This window comes from Pipra filicauda, unplaced genomic scaffold (genome assembly GCF_003945595.2).
Source record: "Pipra filicauda isolate LSUMZ 115617 unplaced genomic scaffold, ASM394559v2 scaffold269_size1075953_pilon, whole genome shotgun sequence".
Taxonomy (NCBI): domain Eukaryota; kingdom Metazoa; phylum Chordata; class Aves; order Passeriformes; family Pipridae; genus Pipra; species Pipra filicauda.
This window is the reverse complement of record NW_024104386.1, coordinates 521,619-535,254: the sequence shown is the minus strand read 5'-3', so window position 1 is coordinate 535,254 and position 13,636 is coordinate 521,619.

The window sequence follows — 13,636 nt, the reverse complement described above, 5'->3', positions numbered from 1 at the left end:
TAAATGATTGCTCAAAGCATGTTTCTTCTCCAGCTGCCAGTAGAGAAGAACAGCAGCCTCTCCCTTTTCTTCTAAGGTGAGGGGAGGAAGCAATTATAACTCCCTTTCTCTTTTGAAGATGCTGATAAAAGGAGGTGGGAGGATCAGGGGGGGCCCTGTGCCGAAAGAGAAACAACTCCTCAGGTGATAGAAGTACATGTTTTTATTTTAAGCGAAGTAACTCCGCTTCTGCTGTGTGCTGGCTTTCAGATGTGACCTAATTGCATGTAAAAACTGTTCTGTTGGGGAGGGGAAGGAAACCTTGGCCACAAAAACAGGGCCAGGCAGGAGGTGGGGGCAGCTGAACCGTCACTCTCAAGAGGGATTTGCTTTAAAAACCATCGACCGCTTTGCCTCAGTGGTGAGGTGCCTCTGCTGAGGATGGAGCTTGGAGGGGTCAGAGGCTTCATTCCACCCCTTTTGGCTTTTACAGGCACCTCCTGCTTGTCTGCAAATAAATTCTCTCCCCGAGGTTTGACGTTTTGGAGAAGGTTTTGGAGAGCAGCAGTGCCGCACCGGCAGGAGATGAAGGTGTGTTTGAGCTCCCCGGGGCAGGTGTGGAAATGAATCCTCTTCGCCTCATCCCTTCTTTTCAATGAGGGCTTAACAAAGTGGTATTTTTAAATTGCACCATTTGCTGGGCACTGTAAAGTGTTGCTGGCAAAAATGAGGGCCAGGAGTAGCACCTGCTGTGTTTTGCCGTGCTGCAAATGTGTAATATCAGGCCCCAGAGTAAAATTAACCCCCCTGTGAGGAAAGTTAACTCTACCCCAGCTAAAACCAGCACACCTTGTGTTCATCAGGGGCTTCTGGGAGGGCTGGTCACGGAGACGAGCTGTTAAACTCTGGGAGTGGAGATATATTTTTATATATACATATTTTTTAATATATTTATATATATATTTTTAATATATATTTTTTTATATAGTGACTCACCAAGTCACTGGCACAGGTTTCCCAGAGAAGCTGTGGCTACCCCATCCCTGGATGTGTCCCAGGCCAGGTTGGAGCAACTGGCCTAGTGGAAGGTGTCCCTGCCCATGGCAGGGGGTTGGAATGAGATGGTCTTTAAGGTCCCTTCCAACCCAAACCACTCTGATTCCCTTGATCCATTTTTTCTAGCCCTAGGAAGGCTGATCCAGGCTGCTTGGAAGAACCGTTTTAAAAGTAATTAAATGGCAAGGCAAAACAAAGAGCCCTAAAAAGCCTTTGCTTTCTGTTCCCATTTAAAGTACAAACTAAGCAAAATGCAGAAGGCCTTAAAATTCCCTTTGGTGGAACAAATGTCATTTGCTATGAGAATGGTAAGAAAGGGTTGAAATTGTGACCACTAAAATGTAAAGCACCACTCAGTCCAGTAGGGAGGGCTGGGATTTATTGTTTCATTATGCAAAGAAGGACACTCACATCCCAAAACCCTTGTTTCATGGGCTCTTGTAGGGAAATACTAAAGAGCAATTGAGTGGGAAGTTCAGCCCCCAATTCCATCAGTGCCCATTGGAATGCACAGGGCAAAACAAACACGAGGCCTCCTCCTGGGAGGTGCCACCTCCTCCTGCTGTGGTTGGTGGCCTTGGGTAAGAGCACAGGGCACAGACCTGGCAGGATTGATCCCAAAATACTCACATTTACCTGCTGGGTGAGGCAAAAAACCCCATCAAGCTGCACTGAAGGTGCCGAATAAACCTGTGCAGGTCACATGAGGCTTTCAGGAGCAGAGCCCCCTGTGTTTGATGGGGTACAGGGTGCCCTAAATTACATGCTTGGAAGATGTGACAGTACAGCCACAGCTGCTGAGCGTGGCTCTGGGTGGCAGGGATGGCAGTGACGATCCCTCATCCTGGGATTTGCTGTTTCCCTGTGTTAGGAATGACCTGAGTGCATGTACAGGTGAACAAGGGATCAACTTCCCCAGGTAACAAGTGACAGGATGAGAGAAAATGGCCTCGAGTTGCACCAGGTTCCCCCTCAGCCAGGGGAGGTTTAGATTAGATTTTAGGAACAATTTTCTTTTACTGAAAGGGTGGTCAGGCACTGGGACAGGCTGCCCAGGGAAGTGATGGAGTCACAATCCCTGGAAGTGCTCAAAAAACATGTGGATGTGGCACTTATTGGGGGGGTGTTGCTGAGTTGACGGTTGGACTCGAAGATCTTAAAGGTCTTTTCCAACCCCAACAATTCCATGGTTCTGTGGCATCAGGCATCCCTGCATGACAAGGCAGAAGTTGGGCAGGTCTGCTCTGAGCATCCCCAGGAGCTGGGACATCCTTCCAGAAGATGGATCCTCTTCCAGGGTCGTGGCTTTCACCTGCACACAGGTCTCATTTAGGGCTAGAGGGGCATTCAGGTGACACAGAGCAGGAACTCTGATGTCTGAGGCATCTCAGAGCTGGCAGTGTGGTCAGGCTGGGCTGCTGGTTTGGGCTCAGAAGCCAAAATTCCCGTGGTGTATCACGGAATCACTAGGGTTGGAAAAGCCCTCCAAGATCCCCAAATCCAACCATTAACCCAGCACTGCCGGGTCCACCACTAAACCATGTCCCCAAGTGCCACATCTACACGTTTTTTTTGACACTTCCAGGGACAGTGTTGGTACTTCTGCTGTGTCTTGCCCATGTGTACCAAAGTCATGATGTCGTTTTTCTCCTCTTTGAAGCTTCTTCCTGCCTTGTCCTGCAGCTGCTGGGGCTGGAGGGGGCAGGTGAGAAGCAGCACTTGGTGCTCTCAAGGTCAATACACTGAACCAAGAAGGGGGAAAACCTTGCTCCCAACATTCCCAGGACTCAGGTGTCCCAGGATTTCCTGATTCCCCTCCAAGCATGAGGTACATAACACTTCCCTGGAAGTGTTCAAGGCCAGCTTGGACAGGGCTTGGAGCAACCTGGGCTAGTGAAAGGTGTCCCTGCCCGTGGCAGGGGTTGGAACTGGATGATCTGTAAGGTCCCTCCCAACCCAAACCATTCTGTGATTCTGTGATATCAAGGAGCACTTAGATTTAAAACAAAAAAATTTGATATAAAGGAGTATTTTGATTTAGAAACAACGAATTTGAAACAGTCTCTTCAGTGTTACTTCTTGAGCTTCCTGTTTCTCCCTTTTCCAGGCACTGGGAGGCACCAGTGCACAAGCTAATGCTGTTCCCAGGCTGGGAGGGAAGCCAAGCAGCTGACTCAGCTACAGTTTTCCCAGTAGATTTTGCCATAGGACTCCTGAAACAGAGATAAAACACCCTGGAGACTGTAGAAGGATCCCTTCAGGGCTGCAAATCCACTTAGCCGGCGAGGCTGGAACCGATTTGTCAGGAGCAAAGTCACTGCAGCTCTTTTTTTTTCTTTTTTGTCTCTGCCTGTCTTTAAGGAACAAAGGATTGTGCTAAATATTGGTGCTCCTGGTCTAAGCTTTGTTCTCAGCCTGAGGGGTTGCAGGAAGGGACTGGAGGGTTCTGAGAGGAGAAACCAGCAGCTTAATTAGCAAGCAGTCTGGAGGCCCCCATGCATACATTGCTGGCCCTTAATCCATCTGCAGTGACTGCTTGGAAAGTTAAGTCATGGAGAGGGATTTGAGGCAAAGCCTTGTTTCCAAAACTCTGCTAATAAATGGGTTAAGGGATGATGCTGCCCTTTACTGCCCAGAGGAGTGGGAGGATGGGAGTAGAAGACACGTAGGGTCACTCCCAGGTAGGACCTGGGGTGTATCCCCTGGGCCAGCACTGGGCAGAGAGACTGGAGCTGTCAGAGGTCACCAGGCTGCTCCCAGTGACCAAAGCCTGAGAGATGCTTTGCTGGTGCTGGAAGGGACCTCTCAGGACCTCGTTAATCCTTCCTCCCCCCTAGCAGTGTGTGCTCTGGGATTAACTTGTTTTTATAACACCACGTCTTCTCCTTGCCCTTTTGTTTTGCTGCCAGCAGTGCTGATTCCTGATTCCCTCCTCCCACAGGGGCAGGGAAATTGGGTGGGTGTGAAGGAGAAACTGGACCTCCCTCACCACAAGCCCACGTGTACCAGCACACTGGATGGAGGAACAGGAGGCAGAGAAAAGCAGGAGTAGGGATGCTTGGTCGGGTCTGCTCTAACCTCATCCTAATGCCTGAGCTCCTCAGGGCACATGGGGGAAGAGGTGACACTGGATGCTTCCTCCTGGAGAAACCTGTCCACTGGCAGGAGGAGGTGGCACAGTGTGCCAAGGCCAGGTAAACAGGGTGGATTTTTCCCAGCTTAATCCCACAGCAAATTTTCTGCTGTTTAGGGGTGAAGAGGAGCTGCCTGGCTCCTCTGAAGAGTCGTGTTGGCATCTACCAAAAGTTGCCTACTTCTGGTATCGCTGTGTGGTCAGGGAAAATGTTCTTTCCCAGCCAAAATTTTTACAGGTTTTTTCAGCAGTTTCTTACCCTGTAGTGTTTTTTTTTTTTTTTTTTTTTCTTTTAAATCCCTTCCTGATGATTGCCTAGAGAGTGATGGGCTGTCATGCACCACCTCTTCACTGGCAGAGAGAGGGGCAGATCTCAGATGGCAGCTGGTACCAGGTACCATCCTCCTGCAAAGGGCACAGCTGCTTGTCAGAAAAACCCCAAATTCCCAGGTGTGCTCCTGCACTGCATGTATTATAGAGGTTTACCTGGCTTGGAAGCCACCTGCCAGCTTGCTCTGAAAGGATCTTGGCCATAATTGGGGATTACTGGCTGGAAGTGAGGCAGCAGCAGAGACTCTGCTCCTGCCGGGATGGGGAGCAACCACTGAATCATAGGATGGTTCAAGTTGGCAGAGACCTTTCAAAGGTCACCAAGTGACCTTGAAGATGCCTGAGTTCAAATTATTCCCTTTGGGAACAGCTGTGGGAGGGTCTCTGTGAGCCAGGAATATCAGCTGTACCACCCCACATCCCCTTCAGGGCTCGGACACAAGCAGAACCAAACTCCTGGGTCTCTGGGACTGGACAAGACCATTGTCCACAGAGATGCAGCTCCAACAGCTCCCAGTTGTTTGCTCACCCTCTTTAACCAGGAGCAATAAACCCCACAATGGCCAGTTGGTGTCTAAACAACTCAGCTCTGGGACCACCACATCCCAAAGGCATTCCAGAGGCGTGATTTCTGCTCACCTGGATAGACACCTCCATCCTTTGGAGGAATGAGCCAACTGGAGTGCTGGCAAGAAAACCTTTCCTTTGCCACTGGTTAAAAACTGAATTCTTGACCATTTTAATCTGTTCTGCGTTGGCAGGTCTTGCTCTGCACCCCTAATTATTGCTGGGGGATTGCACCTAATACACTCAGTCCAGCTCGGGTTTACTAATCCAAAAGGAATGTGGAGGAGCTGGAGAGGATCTGGTGAAAGGATGTAGTGATGGCTGGAGCAAAAGTCTGTGATCTACCGTGAGAGGTCAGGGAGATGGCTTTGTTTTGGTCTGGAGAAGAGGCTGAGGGAAAATCTGATGGGAGCAGAAAGTGTACATGGAGAACTCACTGTCTGGAAAACTGCTCGGCAGAAAAGGATCTGGGGGTGCTGATCAACAGCAGCTGAACACGAGCCCAGGTGGCCAAGGAGGCCAAGGGCACCTGGCTTGGATCACCACTAGTTCTGACCACAGGACCAGGGCAGGGATTGTCCCCCTGTGCTGGCACTGCTGAGGCCACACCTCAAATCCTGGGGGGCAGTTTTGGGCCCCTCACAACAAGAAAGACATGGAGGGGCTGGAGCATGTCCAGGGAAGGGAATGGAGCTGGGAAGGGGCTGGAGCAGCAGGAGCAGCTGAGGGAGCTGGGGGGGCTCAGCCTGGAGAAAAGGAGGCTCAGGGGGGACCTTCTGGCTCTGCAACCCCCTGACAGGAGGGGGGAGCTGGGGGGGTGGTGTTGGGCTCTGCTCCCAGTAATTAACAACAGCATGAGATGAAATGGCCTCACATTGTGCCAGGGGAGGTTTAGGTTGGACATTAGAAAAAATGTCTTGCTCAAAAGGGTGGTCAGGCATTGGAACAGGCTGCCCAGGGAAGTGTTGGAATAACCATCCCCAGAAGGGTTCCAGAGGTGTGTGGACGTGGCACTTGGGGACGTGGGTTAGGGGTGAGCACAGTGCTGAGGTAACAGGTGGACTCGATGATCCCAGACGTCTTTTCCAACCCTAACAATTCCATGATTCTGTGATTGCAGCTTGGGATGCTCAGGCTGGGCACTGGATAAAAACATGGCTGGGAGGAAAGGGAAGCTCTGGAGAGTGTCACACAGATTGAGGTCTCTCCATCCCCAGAGACTGTCACGTCTTGGCTGGGCAAAGCCACAGCTGACGGGAACCAGTGTTGGTGTCAGCCCTGCCTTGAGCCAAAGGCTGGACTAGATGTCCCTTCCAACAACCATCTCTCTGATTTAATGTCCCTTCCAACCACATCTCTGTGATTTCACAAACCTGTGATTTAATGTCCCTTCCAAGCAGCACCTCTGTGACTTTACAAGCCTGTGACACCCTGTGATTTAGAGCTCTGGATGCTGCTCAGCTACTTCACAATGGTCTTAAATTAACACAGTATTAAAATAAATCCCACCAACAACCCTAAATCAAATTGATCTCCCTGCAGGTTCTCTCGCTCCAAATGAAACATTAACGTAATTTAGGAAGAGCAGGAAGGATTCACAGAGTACTTTGAGGACATTTTTATCATTTCACACCCACATTGTCTGTCCTGTGGCTGTGAAATGTAGACCTTGCCACATGTTCCACAACCAGCCTTGTGGTGGGGAGGGAATGCACCTTGTGTTGGGATGGTGCTGACCTGCAGCACATCAGATTTACAGCTGCCATCTGAGGGGATTGCTTGTCCTTTGAAGATCTTGTTCCCATTTGGAAGGTGACCTCAGAGCTTCAGAAGGAAATGAAGCAGCATAATTACACTTAGGTTTTTATTTAAAGATGTCTCAACTATTTAAAAAACCCAAAAACTCCCTTTCCCTCCCCACATATCAGGAATCTGACTTAATGAAGTTCCAAGTTACATGTTTCTAACATGTCTGTGGGAGAGTTACAATAACCTGACACCACCAGTGCCTTCCCCAAGCAGGAATCAAATTTTATTGTGGGTAGGACAAATGTGTTGTTGTTCCTGTGTCTGAAGGTAATTATTTTTTTTCTGATGGTTGAGACACATCAGCCCCTAAAAAAGACCCAAAAATGCCTTTTACTGGAGGCTTACATGACTATGTCTCCCCATCCCTGGAAGTGTCCAAGGCAAGGTTGGACAGGGCTTGGCACAACCTGGGCTAGTGGAAGGTGTCCCTGTCTGTGACAGAGAGGGTTGGAACTGAATGATCATTAAGATCCCTTCCAATCCAAACCATTCTGGGATTCCATGATTCCATATGGGTGTGGGATGGTACGACACACAGCTGGGAGCATCGATGTCCCCTGGAGGCTCTCAGCCCTGCCTTCATCCCTACCCTTGGGAGATTCTACCCTCTGGATGACTTCCAGCCACTTCTAGGCATTAATTGTGGCAACAAAGCCACAAACCTTCTGGACTGGAGGTGGCCTGTGTGGTGGGGATGGTGTTGCCAAGGCTCAGTTTTATGGGAATCTTGCCTTTTTGCGGAATCACAGAACGGTTTGGGTTGGAAGGGCTCTTAAAAGTCATCTCATTCCAACCCCCTGCCGTGGGCAGGGACACCTTCCACTAGCCCAGGTTGCTCCAAGCCCTGTCCAACTTGACCTGGAACACTTCCAGGGATGGGATGTCAACAGCTTGTGCTGAGTCCTTCTCACCTGCCACCACCGTGCTGGTGGGTGCTCAACAACCAACCACGTGGAGCTTGATGTCTTTTCATTGCAAAGGAGTTGAGTCAGATTGGCAGGAAAATTAGGTTTTAATTTGATCACCTCTGGTCATTTGAAAGCTCAGTGAGTTGTTTCTGGTGGCTGAGCTGATCTGATGGTGGGGGATGATGCTCATCACAGAGGGGTCAGGCAACCCCCTGGTCACAACACCTCTTGTGCTGAATTTGGTCAGCCCATAGTTCTTTCTCAGTCTTCCCTCTGATAAATATTTTACAATGTGCCAGGGCAAAGCACAGTGGTTTTGCTGGATATTTTAATCAGAGAAAAAAAAAAAAAAAGAAAAAGGTTTTGTCCTGTGAACTGAACTCATTCGGTTGCTTCAATCACAACAGAAAAAATCCAAAAAACTTAAAAAAAAAATATTGAAATGCTACACTTTTCATTCAAAATTATATTTCACTGTCAGCCTCAATCTCAGTAAAAGTCAAAAAGGAAACATCCTGAAAATGACATATTTTGTTCATCTCAAGACCCTTTTTGTCCAGGAAAGCCTAGAAACAGCAACAGAGGACTGTGATCAAAGAGTTTAATCACAATAAGATTTTAAAGGCAGGGGTATAACTGTTCTCAGCCCCTGCTTTGACAGTCTTGAGTAGTTAAAATTCAGTGTTCAGTTTTGTTGAGACCCCATTGCCTTTTAAGACTGACTTAAAAATTTAAATCCTTGATAAATTAATGATTGCAAATTAAGTCATCCATTGCTGCCTGGTCAGGTGTGTGGTGCCCAAATCCATCGATGTACTGAGGAATTACAACCTTAAGTTGGTTAATTATGGGACCTGCTGCTGCTTTAGACACTCTTGGGTACACGGGCAAAGAAGGAAAAGGGCTTTGAGGGTATCTTTGACCCAGGTTGATTTGCAGCTCTTCCCCCTGGGTTGTGTCTCTCCATCCATCACTGCCTGGGAAAGAAAATCAATCCTTTTTGTGGCAGTGAGGATATTCAATAATGCAAAAGGTCAGGGTGGAGGTGTCTTCAGTGAGGGATGGGCTGGGGCTTTGCCTTTTAAAACCTGCACGTTCCTGTTCTATTTGGCAGAGCAGCAGCTGAGGCATCTCCTGGAAACTCACCTTCCTCAGCGTGGTGTGAGGATCAATAAACCACTGGTGTGAGGGTCAATAAACCACTGGTGTGAGGGTCAATAAACCTCTGGTGTGAGGGTCAATAAACCTCTGGTGTGAGGGTCAATAAACCTCTGGTGTGAGGACTCCCACTGCAATCCACTCTGTTTATCCACACTGAGCACAGTCTTGGCCAGGAGGGACTGATTGGCCAGAGAGGTTGTGGATTCCTCACTCCTGGAGGTGTTCAACACAGCTTGGAGCAACCTGGTCCAGTGGAAGGTGTCCCTTCCCATGGCAGGGGGTTGGAACTGGATGGTTTTTAAGATCCCTTCTGACCAAACCCATCCCAGGATTCCATGTTTTTCCAGCCCACAGAGTGCTGTTTGGTGTTTGCACTGGAACAGGTTGTGGTGTGATGGATGCAGGGGTTTATGCACAACTAAAAGACCAAAGGCCTCTCCTGAGAGCAACTTAGGTGGTTGTGAAGGGTTCAGTTTAAGGGATCTCAGCTGTCAACTGTGACGTGACATGAGGTCACAAACCAAGCCAGGCAAGTCCCAAAGGTTTTAACTGGCCTGTGGATGCTGAAAGCAGCAGCAACTTTGGAGGACAAACCATTCCTGCCAAGGATCAGCGGCCACAGCCACTGAAGACACACTGAGCACTGCTGAGGAGAGCATTTGTAAACTCAGTTTTACTGGGTCTAGCTCACAGAGGAAAGGGAAATGGTCCCGTGTGGCCTTTGGCTGGTGGGAGAGTTGGTCAGTGTTTGAAACACTAGAAGAGAGCTGAGGATGCAAATGTGGTACAGGTGGAAGGGAAGCTGAAGCTTGAGGAGCATCAAAAGAGGACCTGGAGTCAGGTTAGGAGACACATATTGAGGTGCCTGAGCAGCAGGACTGATTTCAGAGCACCTTTGAGAAGTCAGCTCCTTTCTTTGGGTACCCAGGTAGGATTTGGGGACACTAAGATTCATCTTACTGAACCCAGCTTACAACATTACTCAATTGGACAATGTTTTTCCAATTTGAAGACTTAAAGGGTTCCCATTTAGGAGTCACCAACCCAGGCGTCAGTGGAGAGTCCCAAAAGCCAAAGGGATTGACAGGTTTTGACACAGTTGCGGAGCTGAAAGGGCCTGTGTTCAATCCCTGCTCTCCAGGAATTCCCTGTGTGACTCCAGACAGGTCACTTAGGGCTGTGCTGGGTCAGGCAGGCACAGAAATCAGGTGTCATGGCCAGCCAGTGTCTCTGAGCTCATGGAAGTGAATTGGAGCATGTGCTCTCCAGGCTCAGATTCCTTTGAGACACATAGATCTGACACCAACAAAAAGCTCTTGTGGTCCACACTCAGGTTACAGAGATTTCTCCCTTTCTCCATGTCTTGTTTCCTCCTACATAAAGCAGCTGCAGAACCTTTTCATTGAACTCTTCTCTGTCAAAGAAAAGTTCAGTGAGAAAATGCCTATTCTGATGAAATAGGCCTTTTGAAACTTCCAGTAAAAGAAAGAGAAGTTGAAGTTTTGATACAACATTCCTTTTTATTCCTCTGGGAACATTTGAAAAACGCTCAGTAGAATTTATTAAAAAAACCCCAAAAAACTAAGAAACAAACCACCTCTGTTTTTTATTTTTATTTTCCCTCTGTTGTGGCACAGCAATATTTTTGCAGGAACATCTGAACAGAAAGGAATAATCCGGTCTCCAAGCTGATATTCCTTTCTCTTGTCCTTCCTTTCTTCTGTACTCCAAAGCAGGATTTTCAGGAGTGCCTCTGGACTGGATGAACACGGGTGGGTGAATTTTTATGACGTGGGCCATATTTGCCCAGACAGAGGCCACACTTTATGGCTGCAGCTCTGCAATCACAGATTGGCAGAGTTTCAGTGCCCGAGTGCTTGAGGGCAAAATCCAGAACTTTTGTGCCAGCAGATGTGGTGGGGGAACAGCCCCTGCACAGCCAGACCCTCTTCCCAGGGGAGCATCCAGTTGTTCCTGCATTAAAATGGCTCTTATTTCCACCAGCAACTTTACTTGGGCAGGTGGAGATGGGACAAGGGGGAATTGTTTTAAACTCAAAGAGGAGAGGTTTGGATCAGACGTTTGGAAGAAATTCTTGGCTGAGAGGGTGGGGAGGCCCTGGCACAGGTTGCCCAGAGAAGCTGTGGCTGCCCCTGGATCCCTGGAAGTGTCCAAGGCCAGGTTGGAGCAACCTGGGCTAGTGGAAGGTGTCCCTGCCCATGGCAGGGTGTGGAACTGGATGAGCTTTTTATTCCAATCCAAACCATTCTGTGATTCTATGAACTTTCCATTCTAGCACTAGCAAGGCACGTAGATCCACTGGAGGGAATTCATTCCACAGCTAAAGTAGCTCTTTCCTGATTTTCACCATGCTGGGACTTCAGCAGTGGTTTCCTTTAACCCATGAGAATCAAGTTAAGCTGGAATTTTTTAAGGAAACCCTCCTCATTTAATTTATTCTCTCCCTTTTTATTGTTTCATATAAAATGTTGCTGGGCTGCCTTTGCCACAACCCTCCCCAGCAGAGGAGTAATTACATTTATTGGAAATGCTTCCTGATCACTTATTCATTTACCAGCTGCTAAAGTAAAATGAACTGGGCAAAGTGCCACTGGAGAGTTGGATTCATAAGCAGGAGAAGGCAAATGAAAGAACTGCTCAGTGTGCAGTTGCTTTCCCTCTCCAGCAATTCATTATCCTGCTGTTCAGCTGATTTAGGAAGTCAGGATGGCAGCATGTGATACATTTCAGCATGAGCACAACTTTAGGGTTGCCAGATTTACCTTTGACTGTGCTATAAAGGGCACTAAAAATACCCTAACTTTGTATACTAAATGTGATGTAATAAATAATAACAGGAACACGATATTCTTATTTCTTGGTTACCCTCAGTCGCTCCCATTAGTGTTGTCACTGACCTATTTGCATCTTTCCTGTCCTCCTCTTCCCTCCTATCTCCCAAGTATCTGTTTTCTGGACCCCACAATCATCATGGAAAACAAACCAGACCCAAACCACCCCATTCAGAAACCCCTCAAAGCACAGAGACACCACTGACACCCTCAAACCCCCCAACCACCCCAAACCCACCAAAGTCCTGGGAAAGGCTGCTGAGGCCACGTGACCTGTGGAGGCCTCAACATTCCACTGTACATGGACAATTTGTGGGACTGGCCTGGAAGGGAAATCCCCTCAAGTGCTCGTGTGGGGAACAGATCTCACCTTCAAAATGAGCTGCCTGAATATCAGAGAAACCTACAATGGTCTGGGTTGGAAGGGACCTTAAAGATCATCCAGTTCCACCCCCTGCCCTGGGCAGGGACACCTTCCACTAGCCCAGGTTGCTCCAAACCCTGTCCAACCTGGCCTTGGACACTTCCAAGGATGGGGCAGCCACAGCTTCTCTGGGAAACCTGTGCCAGGACCTCCCCACCCTCACAGGGAAGAATTTCTTCCCAATATCCCATCTAACCCTGTCCTCTGGCAGTTTGAAGCCACTCCTCCTTGTCCTGTCCCTCTACCCCTTGTCTCCAGTCCCTCTCCAGCTCTCCTGGAGCCCCTTTAGGCCCTGCAAGGGGCTCTCAGCTCTCCCTGGATCCTTCTCTTCTCCAGATGAACCCCCCCAGCTCTCCCAGCCTGGCTCCAGAGCAGAGGGTCTCTCCAACCCACCTTCACTGCAATGAAAAGCAGGAAGACCCAAGAGCAGGAAAGTCTGAGACATCCACGTGTGTGTCCGTGTTTTAGCAAACCAAACTCTGCCAGAAGAACATCAAAGAACCAACCTCACGTAAGAACATTTCACTGAAAGATCTCCAAGTGCCCAAATGTCCCCTCCATCCTTCCCTGCACAGTTTAGAGATGCCACATGGACCAGTGCAGGCTCAGGAGCCCCGTGCTGGTATCCAAAAGCTTGTTGTTGGTACCCGTGAGAAATCCATTAGTACAAGACTGCCCAAATCCAGCAAGGCCTGGACAAACCAGAAAGAGAGAGATTTCATTCCAAGTACTGCCAGAGAGCCCAGGAAGATGAAAAATAAACCAGCCAGAATAATAATACAGGCAGGAACCCTCTGGTGTCCAGAAGAGAATATTTTTCCAGGCTTCACCCTTTTGTCTCTGATCACTCAGTCTTCACCCCCAGGAAACACCTATGAAATCTGTTCAAACATGAGCCTTTAAAGTAAAAATAGATAAATCTATGAGACGTGGAAAATCAATAGACACGATTTTATGGTATATTACATTTTCACCTCCCCACACTGCATCTTATTCCCCTCAGGCAGTGGCAGGCCATAAATAAATTATTAATTCTATTCCCACTATTTCCCCATCCCATCATTTTGTGTCTAAGCTTCTGGCCTTACCTGAGGTCTGCAGGTGCAAATTACCTGGTACTTTCAAGTTGCCTAAATGATGGGATTAGGTTTGGAGCATTTCCTCACATCTTATATTTACCTTCAGTATTTCTAATTTGATTTTAGCCTGAAAAGGGTTGAAAGCAGATGATCCTTAAGGTCCCTTCCAACCCAAACCACTTTGTGGACCAAGGGAGACGCCTCTGATTTTAAATTTAAAAGTTGCTTGATAGTCTTTCTATCATTTTCCATCTCAGGTGTGGATTCACTGGTTTTATATCCGGAAATGTAGTCAAAACCTGTCAGTGTGAAAATGGGTTACTAGACTCACAAAATGC